Source organism: Chiroxiphia lanceolata, chromosome Z (genome assembly GCF_009829145.1).
Source record: "Chiroxiphia lanceolata isolate bChiLan1 chromosome Z, bChiLan1.pri, whole genome shotgun sequence".
Taxonomy (NCBI): Eukaryota; Metazoa; Chordata; class Aves; order Passeriformes; family Pipridae; genus Chiroxiphia; species Chiroxiphia lanceolata.
Window position 1 is genome coordinate 71,752,529 of NC_045671.1, and position 21,609 is coordinate 71,774,137.

Genomic DNA, 21,609 nt, shown 5'->3' on the forward strand with positions numbered 1-21,609 from the left:
ACCATGCTGCTTTTGATGCAGCCCAGGATGCAGTTGGCTTTCTCTTCAGCTGTCTTGGACAGTGTCAGACAACTGCAATTCCCCTAACTTCTGCCAGGCCCTGCCACAGATCTGTGGATCAAGTGTACACTAATGTTCCCTGTGGCCAGTCCCATGCCTTTCCTTCTAAGGCATTTTACCTTCCTTGGAAGAAATGCTGATAAATTCTATGAAATTCCTAGATGTCAGAGAAGAGGTCTTCAGGAGAGATAACTTTGATCTTGCAAAAACATTAAGTGGGTTATAAAAAGGAGTGGGTCCAAAATTATTTTATGTGCATACACAGAAATAAAGACATGTATGTACACTTTCATAAGTACTTAACTAGAGAGTGTGGAATACAGAGGATGCAAATATTTATTCCAAAGAACGTAGTAGGGGAAAGCAGCAAACGCTCTTGGGGTTTAGTGCAATGGGTATTACCACAGCCTTGCTCAAGTGGTTTGCTGAAAGTAAGAGAACTTTTGAGATCACTTCTCTGCTTCCTAAACATAATATTTGCTGGGAAAAAAAATTTGGGGCCTGCAATTATTATTGCAGCTTTGTCTGGCAAAAGACTCCCACCAATACTTCCAGGATGTCAGTGGAGAGACACTGTTTGCCGTCTCCAAGTAATATTATCATCAGGAAGAAAACAGTGACTGGTGGCTCCTTGTCTTAGCATGCAATGTTTTAGCACTGAATATAGTGTCCTGAGGTGTCATCATAAGTGTTTAAAGGCTGAAACAGATGGAGGAGAAACAGAAGTATTTTCACAATCTTCAGTGGCACAGACACGGACACAGGGACAGACACACAAGAGTATCTTTGTCAAAGAGACAAACACTTCCTGCACGACTATCCAGATGCAGCAAGGGATTCATTGTCATTTCCTTTCTCTTCTGGTAAATCAGAAGTGAAAGTTCAGTTTTCCGTGACCTTTTTTCTTTTTTACTGCAGAAGGATAACGTTGAGCGTTAGTAACAGAGCTATTAATTATTAACAGCAACAGCAAGCAAAACTTATGACGCATAGAAGTAAATTAAATTGGTTCATTTCCCGTTATGGGTTAAGAAACTGTTACTTCAACTGTTTCCCTTTGGCTGGCTTTCCTCTTTAGCGCTGACTCAGTAAAAGGTGAGCCAAGGATGGACTTGTTCCATCATATATTAACGACTTCTCTTTAATATTTTCCTTAGAACAAAAAGGCTATTTTTTTTTTCTTTTACATCTTAGCTTATAGTTGACCTTTATCGTAAAAAGTTTTCAAAAATGTCACTAATTTGTAAGTAACACTTTGGCAGCTTTCTGTCTTCCTTATAGAGAGCTGTTGAAGAGCAAGAAGTTTTCCTTTTTTTATCTGGATTTTTACTTCTTTTATTTGTTTGTTTATTTTTTAATTTGGGGAGAGGATATCACTTCCCTTCTTACACCTGCTTACGCATCCTATCACAGATCAATATGATTCATTAGAAGTTGATAGGACTGTTTCAAAACAGAACATAAATCAATCCATAAAAATAATTGCTTCTTTTTTTTTTTTTTTTTTTTGTTAGCGTTTACTATTTTCCATTTTCTGGGAATATAATCCTTTTCTGGTTCTGTAAGATACTAGTAGGACCGATACGTCCAGTTTAATTATTCTCAGCATGACAGAACCAAGCTGATATGGGGTGAGAAATGTATCCTAACCACCAATCCACTTAAATAATTCGATGTTTGTTATCAATACTTTATAGAATCCAAAGCTTACTTGATTCCTTTTCTCACCCTTTCTGACGTTTACTCTGACTCAACCACACAACACTGTGGCTATAAAAAGATGTGCAAAACAACTGACTCAAGCAGAAGCATGCCTGTTGCATGTGTCTGGTTAAGATTTCCCTGTTTTACCTGAATAGGTACATTTTTCTCTGGTGGCAGACTGCAACTGAGAGCGGGCAGGTACCATCAAGTGCCATGTAAGAGCCTGAGAATTGTTCAGTAAATGCAGTTGCAGGTGAGTGAAAAGCAGTTTCCCAGAATTTTTGCAGTTAATTGGAGGGATTGGGCTGATGTACTTTAAGAGTATGTTAACTTTTAAGTTTGGAAAGAGTCTTCATCTGCAGTAACCTCAGATGATGAGATGAAAGCTGAAAAGCACCATTTGGGCTTCTGACTCCCACATGATTTTTCAAGACTGATTGAAGTAGAATGTCGAAAAGTTTTCTGCCAGAATATGTAAATAACACTGAAAGTCAGATTAATATATTTGTGGAACTATTATTTGTTCATATAAATTTAGTTTAAACAGAGAGTGCAACATGCTGGGGAGTTTTGACATGCAAGCAGTTACTGTTTCAACTGACAATATCCCATGTAAAGCAACTCGTTGAATTTTTCACCATCTTCATCAATTCTGAAATCCTATCCTTCTCCTAAGGTTTCTGATGTTCTGTACTCATAAGTAGGCTTAGTGTAAGAAGAGCATGGTGCTGGACCCTGGTACCATCTCCAGTGTGTAGCTGGGGGGGTTTTTTGTTTGGTTGGTTGGTTGTTTCTGTTGGTGGTTTGGGTTTTTGGGTTTTTTTGTTTGTTTGTTTTGTGTGTGTGTGATTGTTTGTTTGTTTTGGGGTGGTTTTGGGGTTTTTTTCTAGTTTTTTTGTTTTGGTTGTATTTGCTGAGCAAATCTCCAAACCTTCAGGAAATGTGGGTTTCAGTTCCTGAAAGTGTTCACATGTGACTGGTTTCAGAAGCACATGGTTGGCAGCAGCCCACTGTTTTCCAATTCAATTACATCAGCCATGATGCACTGCTTGAAGCAGAAAAATACTTAACACTGCATTTTCTTACTTTGTGACTATCCTCTCAGATGATAAATAAACTGCTAGATCTATGCTAGCTGCATTTTCTGGATAAATTTTAAAAAAATGAGTGAAATGTCCTTTCAAACTGTTGGATTTATTTATTGTTTGGCCTGTCGAAATTGAATACATAAATATACAGAACACAAATAAGTACAAGCACTGTGATGGTCAGAAATCAGCAGAGATTCAGTGATCATTGTAGCTGAGATTCTCCAAAAAATCATGCAGCAGCATGTGTTTAATGAATGAGCAAATACTGGAAAATTGGCCAGATCCTTTAATTTAAATGTCTCTGTTTGCCCTGAATTTTGAAATGGGGATAGGGAGGGAGGTAGGGAACTGATAAAGTAGCCATGAATAAAAAGAAGTTGGGGGTTTTTTAGAGTATTTTGAGCATAACATGTTCTATTTACTATGTGGATATACTGTAGCACCAGTGATACTGTGGTATTTATCATTAGAAATAATGGATAATTATCTGACTGATACATTGATTCCTGTTATCTAAATGAAATATCTTGCTTTTCAAGTTTTATATGTATAAATAAATAAAATAAATTTATTTATTTACGTATAATTACATAGAGATAAATATATATAAACAAAGAAAGAAACTTATAATTTTAAAATGCAGTCTAATTAGAACTACATAGAATTGCATAGGTATAGGCAAACTATTGTTACCACACTTGAAATGTCTAACCACTACAATAGGTGAATGTGAAAAATAAGTCTGTTCTGAAAAATAATGAAATTGGTGGAGCACAGAGAACAGTTCCACTTGGCGACATGTTACGTTCACCTAAAACTCTGTAATTCAGGCAATTATGGAAGAAATTTTAGCTGTAATAAAACAGATGCTCCCTGTTTTGGCCTGCATACTTTATTGCAAAGTATAACCAAACAAGGATGGTTTTACAATGTTTTTTCTCAAGATACTTCTTTATCCTTTGTTAAAATTGTGATAATCTCTGACTAATTGCACTTTTTGTACAGTCTGTTAAAGGCAGAATGACCTTTACCACATCATCTAAGTCAAAGATGTTATTTTAACTTTCTTCCTGCACTTTTTCCTCAGAGGATTACAGGCACAATAGTTTTTATTTGCCATTTCTGTTTCATTTTCTGGTTGTTCTTTCATGTGTCCTCCTGTTTAGTACATTATGTTGATCTTCCTTGGAGCTGCACCCTGGAACTCTACTACATTTGAAGCAATTTAGTCTGTCCAGTAGACAGACCTCATGAATACATTTTTAAAGCATCTCTTATTAATTTTAATTAGTAAATTTTTATTTTATCATTTTTATTGGCCACTCGCATCCCTTTCTCTTTCACAAACATTCACCCGCATACTGCCGTGGTACATTATTCCCATGACTTTGTACAGTACTGGAATTTCAACTAAACTAACAGACACTTTAGTATTTTCAAGTGGAGGTGGAGAAATGTTTATAGTAATAACTGTTTAGTACATTATTACATCACATAGCACAGTGCAAGCAGCTATCAAAAATATGTAATTTTCAGCAATACACTGCTGTGATTTTCTGATTCAAAGTATTTTTCTTCACTGTGCTCCTGGTTAGACATACATTTGTCTGATAGATTTCTATGACAGTGCCTTTGTTTGTGAGTATACAAGGTGGAAATATTAAAAAAAAAAAACTATTTTTTTTTTTTAGTCCACTAGACAATACAGTTAGATGCAATGATTCTGAAAGTTTGATAAAAAGATAGGTCATCTAACAATCTATACTTGCCTCTCCAATACTAATTACTCCTTTGAGTCGTGTTATATATTTTTTAAAATCTGTTTATATAATATATTCTGTAGGATAAATTTGTTGCTGGAGTAAATAATTTTAACCCCACTGGTGTCAGCAGAGGTGCAATTGAAATGTTTTGTGCGTTGTCTTTTTAATCCTTCCTTGGAGATGTAGAACTAAAGTGGGTGTCTTCCCACATGTAATTTAGCAATTAAAAAAAAATCTCCCTCTAGGCTTATCCTATTTCAGGGTGAGGTATTTTCAAATGGATTTTTTTTTTACAGCTGCAGCAGCAGGGGACACATTAGGTTGCCATTACTGGCTAGTCAGGCATTGAAGAACTGCTAAAAATGGAACAGAGAAGTTTCACTGTGAGCTCCTGAAAAGGTGTAATCTAAGACACAGTATAAACTCTCCTTCACAGCTTTCTTTAGGGTTTGATAAGAGGTAAATTGATTCTGCTGACTAGCCTCTCTCAGTATAACTTTCTGTACTGATTTCCAGACAAACAGATGGACTTCAACAGAGCATTTGAAAAAGAAGCTGTTGGCAATTTTACTGAGAAGCTTCTATTTCTGATTCTTGAAGTAAATACCTGGACACTATGCTTCTGGACATTCCTTTAACAGAGAAGTTAGAACAACTTATGTTGAACCACGCTCAGCAAAACCTGCATAAAAAGACTCCAGTGCAAGGGGAGGGAGCATTGACTATCCTTTTGTAGCCAGCTCTCCCGGAGGGAACAGGACTTCACTCAGATGCTGAGCTAAGCTTTTCCCTCTTGTGAAAGAGGTATCTAATTTTTTCATAGAATCAGGGATTATGCCAGCCATTCTTAGTGTAACATTATGCCCAGAAAGCAGACCAACAGACTGGGAGGGAAAGCTTTCAATCTGCAGAGATTATACTACTCACGTGCTGAGGGTACAGGAAGTTTGGTGGATTTAATTGCAGAAGCTATGTCATAAATCCTTGTTTTCAGCTGTGAAGACCTCAGGTCATTTGTGCTGAAGTTTATTGCCTTTGTCATGGAACCACCGTCAGTAAGGACCTCATCAGAACTTTATATTGTGTAAAGGCTTCACTGAAGCACTGATTGATGCAGGAGTTTTTGGAATTGTACAAAAAACTTCCATGTCTTTTGCAGCCTTTAGTGTTCTAATGAGGTCGGGGGGGTGGTGTGGGGTGCACAGACCTACCTAAAAATGAGCAATGAAGGCAAGGGTAGTGAGCACAGGCACCTACCACTAGTAATGTGAGGCCATGGTATGACCACATATAGTAGTTAAAAGATGATGGCTGGTTCAAGACTGTAAGGTATCGGCAACTTTTTTTTTCTTGTGTGTTTGTATTCTTTTTGCTTATATTTTTTTTTTTGGGGGGAGGGGTTTGTTTCTATACTTTATAAAATGGTAGATGAAAAAATGGATCTTTATAGTGGCCCAATTTAGTTGATGCTTTTTCAGTGTTGCTGCCTCAGGAGGGTGAAGTCGAAAGTGCTGTGCCCTGCTGACAAGAAACCAAACACTGAATCATACTCATGAACTGAGCTCTAGATATTGCTGTGTGGAAGAAGAGTAATGCCAGTGTCTCCTGACACTTGGCACTATGACAAGGTCTCCAAATCTGACACTGATGAGCTAATATTTATTTAAAAAAACAAACAAGCATTCATGTAAGATTACTGGAATGATTAGGAAGGGAGAACTGTGATAATGTCCAGATAATCCTTTGCCAGTAGAGACTTAGTGAGTGATTTGGCTGTTGTATCTTGGTTTATTTTGTGGTGATTGAAGATCAGAAGGTCACGGTGAAGCTTTTCGAAAGTAATAAAATACACCCAAAACCAACAGAAAAAGAAATTGGACTACCACAATTAACCAAGTTCCCCAAACCAATCAGGGGTGTATATGTAAAATTTTGCTTTAATTGAATTAAAAAATTGCACACTTACATGGACCAGCTTCTTTTGCTAAGAGATAGGTAAAGAATTTCAACAAAATCTTCTAAATAATTCTTCTCTTTCTTGCTTTTTCTGGTAGCTTTCTTCCCTAGGGAGAATCCTTGATGTTTAACCAGAGCAGATTAAGGAACCATCTCTAACCAAATCTTTTCTATCCACAGTGTTTCCATCCAAAATTTGATTTAATAAACTGTTTGCCTGATTTCAATCTGTATTCATCAACACAATTCTTCTTCAAATTATATTGAGAATATTTTATAAAATTAAGTGTGTAGTGTCCACACTGCACAAACTGCAATGAATTGCAGTTTATCTGTGAGATGTCACCAAATTTAGCAGAGGAAGAGCATTTGCTAGTTTTAATGGGTTTGTTTACTCGCAGAATGATGGAGTGGTAGCAGTTAATGCAAGTGTATGCTCTCTGTCTATGCCAGAACAATTGATTTGGGCAGAATATACCTACCTTCATCCTTGTTCCAGCACTGCAGCAGTGTTACAGAATGGAAAGGGCTCATTTATTTAGAATCCGCCTAATTTACGTAGAAGGGTACCAAGTCTCAACTCTGCCAACTAACACATATTGAAGTCTAATTTTGATAAAGACAGGTTTTCACCTATAGGTGAGGGTTAAGGATGCTTCACCTCTTACAAAACAATTTCAGTTTATTTTACTAGGTGCCATTACAGGAAAAGAAAAACACAAAAGTTACCAGCCAAGTTCTGTTTTCTTTGCCAAGTCGGCAAAGCCCCCTTATAAAAACATTGACAATCTGACTCCACAAGTATCATTATCACAGCCATGTCATAACTGTCTCGTAGTTAAGTGGGCTTTTCAGGAAAATAATGTTCTTAGATGCACCATTTAGATACTTGAATGACTCCCTCAGTATGAATGCATTAGTGTTAGTGGTTGCACTGCTGAGCAGTAAGTAAAGGTCTTACTTCTGCAAATGCAACCCTTTAATATTTTGGCAATTGTGTAGGCCGTGGGCCCTTTGGAAATCGCATGCAGGACATGTCTGTGCAGCACAGGATCTGGGTACTAGCAGAGGCCACAGGTATGCAATCATTGTGTCACTGAAGGCATCACACTGCATTTTTCAGCAGAACCAATTACTTTGAGACAACTTATGAGCCAAGGTAGTTGCACTGCTTTTGATTCTGGAGCTAGCTTATTTGACACAGGCTCAAGTTTCTCTGTACAGTCCACTCTGTAAGTTTCATCTTTAAGAATTCAAAGTTTTTGAATTACTGGAGCTCATCTTGTTAGAACCCAGAGCTAACAATGCCAAGATTGTGGGTTTAATCTTTATGTTGGCCATTCACTTGAGAGTTAGACTTGATGATCCTTGTGGGTCCCTTCCAACTCAGAATACTCTTGTGATTCTGTGATTTATTTGCTGTGCTCTTGAGACATACTCTAAATGACCCAGAGCCTATAAACAGAAGTCATGCACCCAACATCCAATTCTACCATCTTTCTCCAGCAGAACTGTTCAGGGGACTCAAGTTTTGATTTAGCAGGTACCTAGCTGATGGTCTGAACAAAGACTCTCATGATCATGGTTACAGTCAAGGTCTTTTGAGGCCTTTAAAGCTCCAAGCAAAGCCATAATTTTTCATATTAATAAGAACTTACATTAAAATAACAGTGACAAAGAAAAGGACAGGATCAGCTTGTATAAGTGGTATAAGTCTTTTTCTTTCATTTTTAAAGGACTAATTTTCTTAAATAAATGTGATTATACTACTCTGAAAATGTTCTATGTTAACATTCTTATTTCTTTAAGGGAAAGCAAATTCTTTCTATTCCTTACATGTTGCACAATATAATGGCACACAGCCCACACGGTGGGTAATTTAAATGAGCAGCAGGCCTTCAAATTACACTGAAAGGCCTGTTATATTTCAAGCAGGGAACATTTTTATTACAGTCACATTCCTGACATTCTACAAGATGCATACTCATTTTTTTTCCTCTCTCTCAATGTCAGACCAACAGACAAATAGCTGGAATAAATGGGCATCTCTGGAGTACCCATGGACAGTTCACGAATAAAGCTACCTCAACTTTTTGAGCTGGAATATTCTACACTGAGATAAAACTCTATTTTATACACAGGAACTGCAGCATGAGTTGTATGCAGGAAGCCTCATCACATACAATCAGTGATTCACAGTTTCATTCAGAGCAGACAGCAACTTAATGGCAGTATTCAGCCCAGCGAGCAGGGATTTGTGTAATGGGGCTTTCCAAAAGTATAACCAGCAGTGAAGAGAGGTGGCAGCTCAATATTTTCGGTTTGTGTTTGACCTTTTGTCATACTTTGGACCTTGATTCAGCCTTAGCTGCTTCCCTCTTGCTTTGGAACAAGTCTGACCATTTTTCCTGTAACTAAACTAGGGCTCAAACAGACTGTAGTCCTACCTCACATCTTTAATCTATGTTTGTTTTCTCACCCCATTAGCTTCCTCCTGCCTCATCCTCACTACCTCTTTCAATTTCAAGGCTACAGAAATGATAGTTCATTATAATGAAATGCAGCTCATTAGTGCTGCTCTCCGAACCATGGAAATTCCTCCCTAAAGAGCTGCCACCCAAATAAAGTGACCTAAAAGACTGGGAATTTTGGAGTGTTCAAATGATAGTTTTGCAAGATCTCTATCCCCTAAAAAGGAAACAAACACATCTTTGGATTCATAAAAATGCACACGTTTTAATGCTATTAAACACAAGCAAGTATAGATGTCTACGCATCAAAATGGACAATTATACATTTTTGTTAATCTTTCCATGTGGCTTAGGCTGTGTCTTTATTGCCCACTTATATGCAGCATACATATATTCAAGAGAGTTATCCATAACTTGCAGGAAGGGTTAGTGACCAGAAAGCTCTGCTAAGACTCAGCAGAGTCTATTCTTAGCCCTGTTACCAGTAGACTTGATGACCTTGGACAAGTGAATTCACCTCTCCAGACCTCAGCTCTACTCACTGAATTGCAGTGACATCTATCTGCCCCTGGAATATGATGTGATAGGTATTTGGGAAAGGTTTAATATCTCTCTTATTGTTCATGTTTAAGGGTAAGTGAAGAACATGCAAACTCTGCCTGTAATCTATTCAAACATCAGCTGTATTCTAACAATTGATGGTCTATAGGTTCAGTTCCTTGAAATAATGATCAAAAGGGTATTTCAGAATCACAGAATATGCTGATTTGGGAGAGACTTACAAGGATCACTGAGTCAAACCCTTACCCCTGCACAGGACCATCCCCAAGAGTCACACCATGGACCTGAGGGTATGATCCAAATGCTTCTTGAACTCTGTCAGCCTTGGTGCTGTGCCCACTGCCCTGGGGAGCCTGTTCAGTGCCCAACCACCCTCTGGGGGAAGAACCTTTTCTAGTACCCAGCCTAAACCTCCCCTGACACAACTTCAGGCCATTCCCTCAGGTCCTGTCACTGGTCACCGCAGAACAGAGATCAGTGCCTGCCCCTCCTCTTCCCCTCACAAGGAAGTTGTAACTGCAGTGAGGTCTCCCCTCAGTCTCCTCTTCTGCAGCTGAACAGAACAAGTGCCCTCAGTCTCTCCTCACACAGCCCTTCCCCTCAAGGCCCTTCACCATCTTTGTTGCCCTCCTTTGGACACTCTCTGACAACTTAATATCTTTCTTAGATTGTGGCAATCAAAACTGCACGCAATGTTCAAGGTGAGGCTGCACCGGGTAAATAATTCCTGTCTTCCTCCAAATTAATAGAATTTCTGCCAAGAAATTTTACCCATCCTAAACTGTCCTTTGGAAGATTGTTCCTGATACGTTGAGTAACATTATTTCCAGAGTGGCTTTACATTTTATAATGTGCACTAAACAATCCTCACTTCGCATTGTCTAAGGCAATTCATAACTACAAAATTAGTAAAGATTTTATTTATTTTTTTTGCTTTATCAACCAATTAAATATTACTTGATCAAAACATTTAATATGATAATTCAGGTGAAAGAGCTGAAGTCTATTGTGTTTTTCTTTTCCACTGTGGTGATTGCATGTTTTTGTGTGGCTAACAAGTTTACTGAAGATCATGTATTACTAAGGATATGCAGAGCCATGCAGAAGAGAGGTTGTCCTTGCAAGGAGGATAAACACCTCTGACCTACTGGCTTCTGCAGTGAGTTCACAGCGACAAGATGATCATGGAGCAATGGCAACTGGTAAGAAGGATCAAGTGCCATGACATTTTATATAGTTCAGTTACATATCTGTACAGATATGCATAAGTGTACAGATGCCAATGAAGGCCTTTCATAGAGAAATATGTGGCAAGAACCATAGAGAAAACTGAAAAATCAACAAAAAGTAAAGGGCAGATAGAAATATTTCCATGATTTACATGGAATCCCAATGAAAATTTATCAGTGTGATAGCAAGAGGGAATCTGACAGTAATACTGTCAACGGGTTTTCTTGTTCCCATTATTTGCACTGTTTTCATATCTGAAAATGAATGCAAGCTTTTCCCCTGACTTTGGTTGGTAGATGTAAGGTATCTCAGAAGGGAGGAGGCAGATTCCCATAACACGAGGTGGCACTAGGCTGCTGCCATTGTTGAGACAAACCTTCAATGCCAGGAGGAGGAGATGTGGAAGGAGTAGACTGCTCAGTTTTCAGTCTGACAAGTCCTTTCAGCTGAGCAAGCTGGCCTACAGAAGCAGTGAAGAACACAACCTGCTTTCTGCACAAGGTTGTCAGAGCTGCCATCCCAGCCTGCATGTCCCAGTCACCTTGGGGACATTACAGCAGCCTTGGCCAGCCTTGCTGGAACACAGCACTGGCACTCAGTGCTTCTCTTTTAACCTTGACAGGTAAAGATGAGTTTCACTGTTGATCAGGTAAAAGGCAGAGTTTCTTCCAGCTGAGAGGAAGTAACCTGTTAAATAGCCAGCTATTCTTGGGAAGCTGATGGAACACTGCTTGTTAAAACATTTTCAGAGACACATAAGATCTCTGTAATGACAGAAGTGCTGATGAGAGTATTGAATCAATGGTCTAAAAGGGCTGACACAGTGGGACAGAGAAAATGAAGCGGATCAGTTTATCACTATATTACATGACAAGGAAAAAGAAATACACATGTTCTTAGACCTGCTTCATGCTAGATGCCTTGTTTGGGGAGTAGTTTCTGATTGATATTGGTTCCAAAAGGTCTGTTCACTGTGTCAAGCACTGCTGTACTATTTCACATTTCTTGACAGGGTTAGGAGACCAATCCACTTGGTGGTAAAGCACTTAAAGATCACAGGCTCAACTTAGCAGTTGCCATTGACTCTAGTCCCCTCTATGAACATCCTCAAGAAAGAGACAAATAACAGCAGTGCACACCTCTGGGTACAACTGCAGTGTGGAGAGTAGTGAAAAGTATTTTTGCCACACAAGTCTCTATTTCAAATCTAGTTGGAAGAGGAGAGAGATAATAATATACTTAGCACAGAGTCAAGAGGAGAGCGTGAAAAACTCCTGCTGATATTCTTTGTATACTGCAGAAACAGGAGGATTGCTACTGTGCAAATTTTGTGCATGTGCACTGTGGGGTTTCTAAGCCAAACACAACTCCCATCTGTGGGGATTCCTGCAAAGGGAAGAGTCTGAATCACAGATACTAGGAAGAGTTTCAAATTAGTAGAATTTATGTCTAATTAGAGGTTGTCCGTTGTTTCCTGTATTGTTACCCTGATTCTACTCCTTGTAGAGACTGAAGTTCAACAACAATTGGGAGCAGCAGCCTAGCAAATAATGGAGGGCTCTCTTCTGCTCGCTACTCACTTCTGATTTTTGGTTGCAGTTGACGGATTTGAGTACCAATTAGATCTGTGGTGTCAAGACAATCACAAATGAAAGTTTCCATTTCAAATAGGCAACAATAAGGCCTGAACAAAAATAAAGTAATTTGCAAGGTGTGTAATACTCTGCCTGTAACCAAAAGAGTATTTCTTTCTCCGAATATTTGATGTAATCCAAATATTTAATACATAGCTAACATGCCACACAGTTAGCCTTAAACAGAGAAAGTAGTAGCAAGTTTCAGGCTGTTGTTGATCAACAACATTGGTAAATAATGATATATTCTTGTACCATATCTGCTCTATACCTTTCCTCCTTAGCTGGGGAAGGGGAGACAAATATATGAAAGGCTCAGGGTTCGAGATAAGGGCAGGGAGGGATCACTCAGCAATTACTTCACAGGCAAAATGGGCTTGACTTGGGGAAATTAGTTCAATTTATTGCCAATCAGATCTGAAAAGGACAATGAGAAATGAAACCAAACCTCAAAACCCCAACCCCCACCCCTTTCTTCTTTCTGGGCTCAACTTTGCTTCTGATTTCTCTACCTCCTCCCCTCCAGTCCTCCAGAGATATGGGCTTGAGGGGTACTGTCAGTTCATCACACATTGCCTCTCTTTCCTCCTCAGGGGAAGGACTCATCACACTCTTCTCCTGCTCCAGTGTGGAGCCCAACCCACAGGAGACAGTCCTCCACAAAATTTTCCAATGTGAGGTTGCAGTTTCTTCAGGAACTGTTCCAATGTGGGTCCCCTGCATGGTCACAGGTCCTGCCAGCAAACATGTTCCAGTGTAGACTTCTCTCTCCAGGTGTTCTCCACAGGTTCTGCCAGGATCCTGCTCCAGATCAGGCATCTGACAGGGTCACAGCCTCCTTTGGGCACACACATCTGCTCCAGCGTGGGGTCCTGCATGGGCTGCAGGTGGATATCTTCTCCAGCATGGACCAAAACATTGCCATCCAAACCCAATACACCTCTGTAATGTTTACACCCAAGAGCTGTTGTAAAACCTGAATGGGGTTGTCCTCATTTTAAGGGGCACAAGATAAATGAACGCACTAAGAAAAGAAGAACTGCCTAGTTATGGGAAGTTTTTTCCTTTTTTTTCCAATTTTATTTTCAAGTGCAATGCAAGTAGCTGACGTAATGTTTGAACCTTTTAAGGCATCATGGTCACGTGAATTTAAAATTTTGCCTGTCGAAACCATCGTTTGTCCTGAGAGCTATAGTTTGTGTTTGCAGGGTTAAGATCAGTGAATGACACATGATTAATGTCATTCATTTATGTTTATCAAGTCACAAGTTTCTTAGCTTTCCTCCTTCATGGAGATTTTCTTCAGTATGCCTGGATGATTACGGGTCAAACACACTGTGGAGTTTAGTGTGAATATTGATCAGCAAATGGAAGGACTGTTCTTAACAAACTGATTTATATCCAGTATATTTTGTGGTGGATGCTTATACTAATAAAGAGAGAAATACTCTGCTTTTCTATAAAGGGTTCTTAACAATTTACAAATGCCACAAAATTCTAATAGCATACTATATTAATAATATAGATTATATATTAAATATAGTTAAATAATAAGAAAAACAATATTAAATAATATAAATAATATTATTAAATTTTAAATATTGTTTATGGATTTCTAAGAAAGCATAGTAACTTTTTCCTGTGTTTGCAGCTCTATGCAATTTATTGATGTTGAATCACTAGTTTACATGGGCATGTGTTTGTGCATGGTTTAGTGAGATTTATTGCTGCAGAAAGAAAAGTGAGTTGAACATGACTCTTTTTATGCTTACAACACAGAAATTTTGGTTTTCTGTTCTTTGTTTATTATAAATACCACCAACATATTTTTATTTTAAAATTATCATGTTAAATACTGAGCGGTGCTACACTATCTTACCATTTCACAGAAAATCAGGTTAAATGCAGTTAACTATCAATTTTCAGTCACAATAGCACTCTCCCCTGTGTACCCTGGGAAGATATTAGAGAATAGAGTCAATGGCCCATCTCCTTCAATCACATTTATGGTATCTGACAACCCAGAAGCCAATAAGAATTAAACCTTGTCTTTCTTTCCCTGTAAATCAGCAGCAAACCACTTGCTCCCAAGTGTTCAGGAGCAAGCCCTGAAGTTATGGACCTTATATAGACAATAAGACAAAAGTATCCCCTTGTGCCATTCCGTTCATCAGGAATCAAGTAAAAACTTGGAAAATATTGTTTCAGAGTAATGCAGTCAATAATGGAGATTACAGGTCAAAAGGGTGTCTCAAGGAAACTGTATTCACCATATTGCAGGTGTGAATGACAAAGTCTGGGCTGAAGTCCACTGAAATCTAAAGGAGAAAATGGCACTGTGGGGTCTGATAATAATTTCTTCAAGCTACCAGTTCCATCTGCAGCCTGTAAGGAGTGACATGTCTTGCAATTTTGCTGAAATAGCTGCTTTATTTTATTGCAAGATAAGAGCAAGGCCGGGTTTTATTACAACAATATTTATTTATTTGTTTTTTAAACTTCTGTGTGCAACACAAAGTTACCTTGCAAGAAAATGAGCTAAAAGTCCACAGCTAGCAAAACCAGTATTTCATATATGTACTCCCAGGGCCTGAAAATGATACAGCATAAGATGCCCCTCTCCAGAAGAACAGCAGTTTGAGCTTTCCTCACAACATTTCACGGAGCAGCACTGCTGGTCAGGTGAGGCTTTGCTGCTAAAACATGTTGGATAAAGATACACCTTTCTTGTTGACTCAAATCAAGAGGTAGTCTGGAGTCACTGCAACATGAGAACCTCAGTTACACCCAGGAAGAATTTGGCCCCATCATCTCATGGTTTGGGTGTAGACCACTAACTGCCTGAAGTACTACAGATGTTTCAGGTGCATTTGATTTATACATAAGATGTAATTCTACCAGAGGTAGTCACCTGCTCCAGTGCATTTTAAATGGGCTATGATGCACTTAGACGTGCTAATAATAACTTGCTAGCTATCTACTTTTCTTGAGTTTTTCCAGTTCAAAGTAACATGCAGGCACTAAAAATACTATTGCAATTTCATGCTTAATTTACAAAATGTTGAAAGTTGCCTAATATTCAAATGAAATGTTCAAGCATAAAATACAGCCCTTTAGATAAACTGTCCTGGAGCTACTGTCATGTCATATTTAAATATAATTATTTGACCAAATGCAGGTCATTAAAAGATCCACTGCTGACAGTCAGCTGCCCTGGAGAAACACTCAATAATAATAATTATATCAGAAAGTCATTTCTTCCAATTGGACAAAAACTCCTGTAAATCTTTCTGATGCTGAGATCTTTTGCAATGTCCAATGTACTGCTGATTAAGACAACTCATTACCTCCTTTTTTAAGCCAACTGGTAAATACAGATGGGAAGATACCAAAGTATGATAAATTTATGAGAACTATTAGACATTTTGAAGGATAGCTGGAAGGAAGAACTAAATTTCTTTACAACATTGCATAGCTAAGACAGTAAGTTTCCAAATGTGCAAGAGAAGAGGGATATATTTTAACCAGACTGTGGTTTAGTGAAAGCATTCCTGAGAAATGGAGGTTAACAGGAGGAAAACCATCCCAGAAAAGACAAAAGTGAGCTTAGTCCTTGCTCTCTGCTGGCTTCTCTTTGTCAAGACTGTTCTGCCTTGCACAGAGAAAATCCTTACAAGCTGTTTCACATCTTAAACTTTTATGGGCAAACTGAAGACTTTCTCATTTTTCCATGCTGTGTATGGGCCACGGATTGAATTTTGACTCAGAAGCGCTTCCAGTGCTTATGCAGGTTTGTGCTAAATGTGCATTCAAGCTTTAGGCAGCTCATATTTTGCTAAATAAGCAAACTTCTTGTTCCTTAAATGCCCTCTCTAGTGTGGATGCAGCACAGAAACCTAATGATCACACAGCTTGGCTAAGATGTTTCATTGTGAGGGAAGCTTGTAAGAGAAATTGTCTGGTAGGGCTTTGTGCCCTTGCCCTCTGCGCTTTCCCTTCTACACAGTAACAGATGAGGGTTACTGGTACATATTGTGCAGTTGCAGGGCAGAGGTCTGTGGTGCCACTGGGAGAAAGGAAGACCTTCGCTGCGAACAGACCCTGTCCACTCCATCCTGCATTAACACACATCAGCATCGGGAGCAATGCAGCTTAGCACAGGGAAACCTTCACCCTGTGGTGCCTCTCCTGGCCTGGGTGGGACTGACCCGGGATCATTTCCGTGGGATCCTCCGCTGGGACCACGTGTGAATAACCTGTATTTGTCATAAGATGAGAGAGGCACACTTGGGATTTTAGAAGTCTGTCTTGTCTGAACAATGCCGTTTAGAGCAGCAGTGTTACAAAACCACTGCTGAGAGTAGGAGCTGCCATGTCAGTTTTCAGCAGAGATAGTGAGGAAAATCCCATACAGGTCTCCTTTATAGTGAATTATAGCATGGCAACCCAGGAAAAACCTCATGGTGATTTTGGCAGGCTAGAGCCCAGGTGGAAGCTGTAGAAGTGAAATTTCTGTCTGTCAGTGCAGGCACAAATCTGGAACCTGTAAATAAAAGGTTTCTATTCTTTGGACAGGTAAGGAAAGAATGAAGATAGGCTATACTGATACTTGTAACTGAAGTAAATTCAGTTTGAAAAGGTAGTTTTTCTAAAGTTTGAACACCCATCCTGGTGGAATAGGGTTTGAGAACTAGATTCTCTCAGACTCGCAATGTAAACCAAGTGAGTAAGATTTGTGGCAAGTCATAACGCTAAAATTCTTCATGCGCTCCCACAGTTTTTAAGGAAAATTGAAAGCCACATTGGCAACAAGGGCGCATTCACTGAGGACTGAGATCTGTTGACCTTTGAAAATTACTAAGACATATTCTTTGCAACTACAGAAGCACTTTGTGGACTTATTCAATAAGTGGGTCTGGATTCTGCACTCATGCTGTCATGGGGCAGAACCAGAAAAAAGCGCAGGCTAAATCCCTGTGCAATATTATAAACTTTATAGATTGAGCTTCTCTGTGTTGCAGTAATTATATTACTATAATTTTTTGGTTTTGAGATACTGATTAACCAGTTCTCGAAGCACACAGGATTAAGATATTGCTGAGAAGTGGTGACAAAACCAAAGGCAGGGCTTTGCTGTCAGGCAAAAGAGCAGGCTGGCAGCACATGGTTTGATCCACAGCTTGCTGCCTGGGAGCCTATGGAAACAGGAGCCAGGATTATCCTCTAGCAGAACCACACACTAGTGCAAATTATTTCCTCAGGGCATATTGGCCAGGTCATCATGCATACTAATACACATATACTCTGTAAAACACAAATTTAGAGGAGAAACCTTTTCATTTCTGTGTTCAGCAAAAGCGTTAGCGTGATAAATGGATCTTTCACAAAAGCAATTAAAACAAATCCATTTTTAAAAAACAAACAAATCAATTTTTAAGTGCCACCAAGGGTTCTGTTTAAAAATTATCACACCAGCTGTTGGGAACTAACTGGTCAGCCATAGCAAGCCTAAAAACTGAACACTTTCCATGCTGCTGTGCCCAGGGTGCTGGGTGCCACTTGTCCTCCATAGGGCAGTGCTCCTCAGGATATGCACAGAGCCCTTTTATGTCAAAACTCAACTCAGTTACATGTTGCAAGCTTGGAGAAACCACAGTCCTACATACCCCTACTATTTGGTTATGAGGGTAGCATCCCCACACACCTTCCCTGGGTATTCACAGGGAGACCCTGTACTTAGACTTTCTTTCTGCAGTAGGAGTTCAGACACCTTCAGTGGACCCCACTTCTAGTTGAGAAAAATGCACTAGGAGTTATTTTGAAAGATAAATGGCTGAAGGGTCTATTAGATTTTGCCTACAAATTTTTTGCCAAAAAATAAAAATAAAATATCTTCACCATTAAAGGTGGATAAAATATCTTAATTTATGTTTGTCCATAAACTTCAGGAATCCTGTTTTACACTGCTCTCAGGGAAAAAAAAAGTCTAATCTGTTTCAGATGAGTGAAATTCTGAGGGACTATGTTGGACAAAAGCTATTTTTAAAACACATTTTTCTTTCCACTCTTTTTTTTTTTTTTTTTTTTTTTTTTTTTTTTTAATAAATATTAGACCTAAGGGATTAATTTCTCAGCTAATGTAAATCAGCACAGCTCCATTGATTTGAATAGGGCTTTGCTGTTTTATGCCTACTGGGGATAAGCCTCACCAAAGGCTTTGTAAGCTTTCTAAAGTTAAAGGGACAGGCTTGGTCTGTGTTTCACTGCTGAAAGAAAGGGAGAATTACAAGCACAGATTAGTGTAAGAGCTAGAGCTTTAAATGATAAACTATGGAATATTCGGAGGGCTTGAAGACTAATTGCAAAAATCTACTAGATTGGTGGAGAAAAACAGAGAATTACAGCCAGTATGCATATATACCTCATATATAAATATATATTCCACAATTATTCAGTAGGTGGCAGTTAAAAGCCTGGATGAGCTTTGCCGTCGCCATTTAGGCAGTAGCACTAGCAGGGGCTGGAGTCAGTCCGTCCCTAAAAGCAGAGAGGCTGCGATCAAGCCAACGAGAGCATTACCCACAACCCAGGTACCGGGGAGCGAGCGGAGAGGAGCAGAGCCGCGGGAGGAGAGGGCAGGCAGCAGCCAGCACAGGGCACAAGGGGCTGCAGCCTCCCTTGATTAAGGCAGGGGCTCCTTTCTGGTGGAGGAAACCCAGGGCAGAGAGGGAGAAGAGCTGGTGCAATGACAGGCAGAAACTGAAGAGCATTTGAAGCTTTCTGCTCCCACACAGGTAAATTATTTTTTTTTCCCACTGTCTTTCTGTTGTCACCTCATACAAATAAGCACAGCTTTGCACTGAGGGTAGAGGTCTTCATTCCCTTTGGCCAAAATCCACAGTGCTCACTCAGGCAAAATTTCCTCTGAAGTCGATGGAGTTTCGTGTGAGTTATGACTGCAAGATTTGATCTAAGCTTCTATCTTACGTAGAGAACATGGCATGCTGCAAACTGGGGCTGGCAAGGAAACCAGAAGCTGGTCATGCACATAATGACCAGTTAACAATATCATTTTTCTTGTGCTGGGATGCTAGTAATGACTTCACAACCTTGTTTTTTCCAACTGGCTTTCATGAAACTCAATGTGCTGAATTTTGCCCTAGTTTACAGCACTGCCACTGCAGTGGTTTAAGGAGAGGTTAATTTTTATTTTTTTTTCTTTAATGAAAGCTACATTTTAACTGATGGAAGAATACAAAAATGTGGAGTCTTCATGAAGCAACGCTGGGTGTTTCTTTCTTTGAGACAGATACAACTTTGCAGCATTCCACTGTCAGGCGGGGAATATTTTACTTATTCAGTAGATCATGTCTCTCGCAATTGAATGAAAGATAATAAATCATGAAAGACCATTCTGAAGTGCCTGAGAGTGACTGAATTCAGATTTGATAACACTTTCTCTCTCGCTGTCTTCCCCGTGAAATGTGGAATGCTCTGAATGCTGCACCACTCAGCCACAGAAGGGTGAGCCCAGAACAGAGCAACAAGATTGGATGTATTTTAATTTTGAGGCATTTTCTGAATGTTCTGTTTTCATGAGTACCTGGATATAAGTGAACATGTATATACCTGCTTATACATGCACACACATACAGCTATGTAAGGTGTGCATCTCCACACCTTTTTATGTAAATGAAGCTGATGAAAATGATTGCTGTTATATGTTTGCCAGGAGTTACATTTTACTGTCTAGAACGTTTGCAGGATCTCACCATTTTTATTTCTGGTTCAGAGGGCTGTTTTGGCTTCCCCCTTCCTCCCTCCCCTTTTTAGTTTTCTGACTCAGAAAAGCTCAAGGAGCTGCTCCCTGGGGTTCCTCTGTCCTTACTGAATGCAGTAGTGCCCAGTTCACACAGAATGGGATCCATGCCATTGTTCAGGGACTAAGGAAGGTGATGTTCCTCCAGGTTTCATGCTCTCTCTCTCACATCACATTTCTGAGGCTCTTGCATGAAGAATTGCACAGATATGGAACAAGTTAAAACACACAACAGCAAATCAGTGGTCCCGTGGACCTGAAAGAATGATGGTGATGTACAGCTTTTTATCCTTTGTCCCTTGGAAGAGAGAAGACTGAATGGGTATAAATGAGCTGTGAATACACTTAGGCTGGAAGGTTTCAAACCATTAGAGCAGCAAGGTTCTTAAATTACATTCTAGTTGAAGTAATAGAAAACACTCTAAATGCTTTTCGGTTGCAACTTGATGGAAGGGATTATGTGAAATGGTTGCCTGCAGAGGCAAAGCACTGGATTTGATAATCCAGTAGGTCTCTTTCAGTACTAAATAACATTCTTACTTTTCACTGGAAGTTGCCTGCATTGAAGAGTCAAGGTTTTTGGAAACACAGTTTTCCACATATCTCACGTCAGTCAGATGAAAGCATATTTATGCACTGTGCTGCCCTATTGTTCATACCAGCAGACTCATGGGCTCCGATGGTCCTCAGGCTGAATAATATCCCTTTCTCACAGTGCAGGGCTGAGCTCTTTGGAATTTAATTGGAGTTCAGAGGCATGGCTCCTTATGACCAAGTGGTCAAGATTATATTAAGTGGCACTGCAGTCTCTGTAGTACCACTAAAATGGTGAACAATATGTAAACTGGTACTGCTGTTCCTTAAGGTGTTACCAGCACTGTTTCCAGCTTCCTTTGAGGATCACCTGACAAAATTCTATTGGGATTTTCTCTTGTGCTAACCAACACACTCGCCCTTGTAAAGATCCCATCATCATGTGTGAAAAAGTAAAAACTTACACTTTCACTGTGGCAGGGTATGTGCTATTGCCTCAAACTTAGCTTTTTTAATAAACATACAATAAACAATATTCTGGTTCAAAGATCTTCCTACAGAAAGGCTGAATTAAATTCCATATTCCCTTTTCCTCTAATTCTTTAATTTATAAACATGCGCTTTTCTTCCTTCTTTTCTTTTTAATGTTTTTGATTTATATACTACATTGAATTACATTCAACTCATGGTGGACTTCAGTAACTGTTCTGTAATACATGATAAGCTGCATTCAGTTGTTCCATCTCCCACACTGTATGTGAGTGTTGGGTCATTTGTACATTTAAG

At 39.3% G+C, this 21,609-nt stretch overlaps 1 protein-coding gene across 3 annotated transcripts in view; it reads left to right on the plus strand.

The window, feature by feature from the left end:
* The first annotated feature begins 1,934 nt into the window (after nt 1-1,934).
* The window catches only part of DIRAS2 (DIRAS family GTPase 2), a 33,556-nt gene continuing 13,881 nt past the window's right edge, over nt 1,935-21,609 (plus strand). The window contains exon 1 of one of the 3 annotated variants that reach the window (XM_032676209.1): nt 1,935-2,017. The gene's annotated coding sequence lies outside the window, so the exon portion shown is untranslated. Of the gene's footprint in view, nt 2,018-18,902; nt 19,265-21,609 lie in introns of those variants that run through there. The other 2 variants (XM_032676207.1, XM_032676206.1) reach the window with 2 other exon arrangements.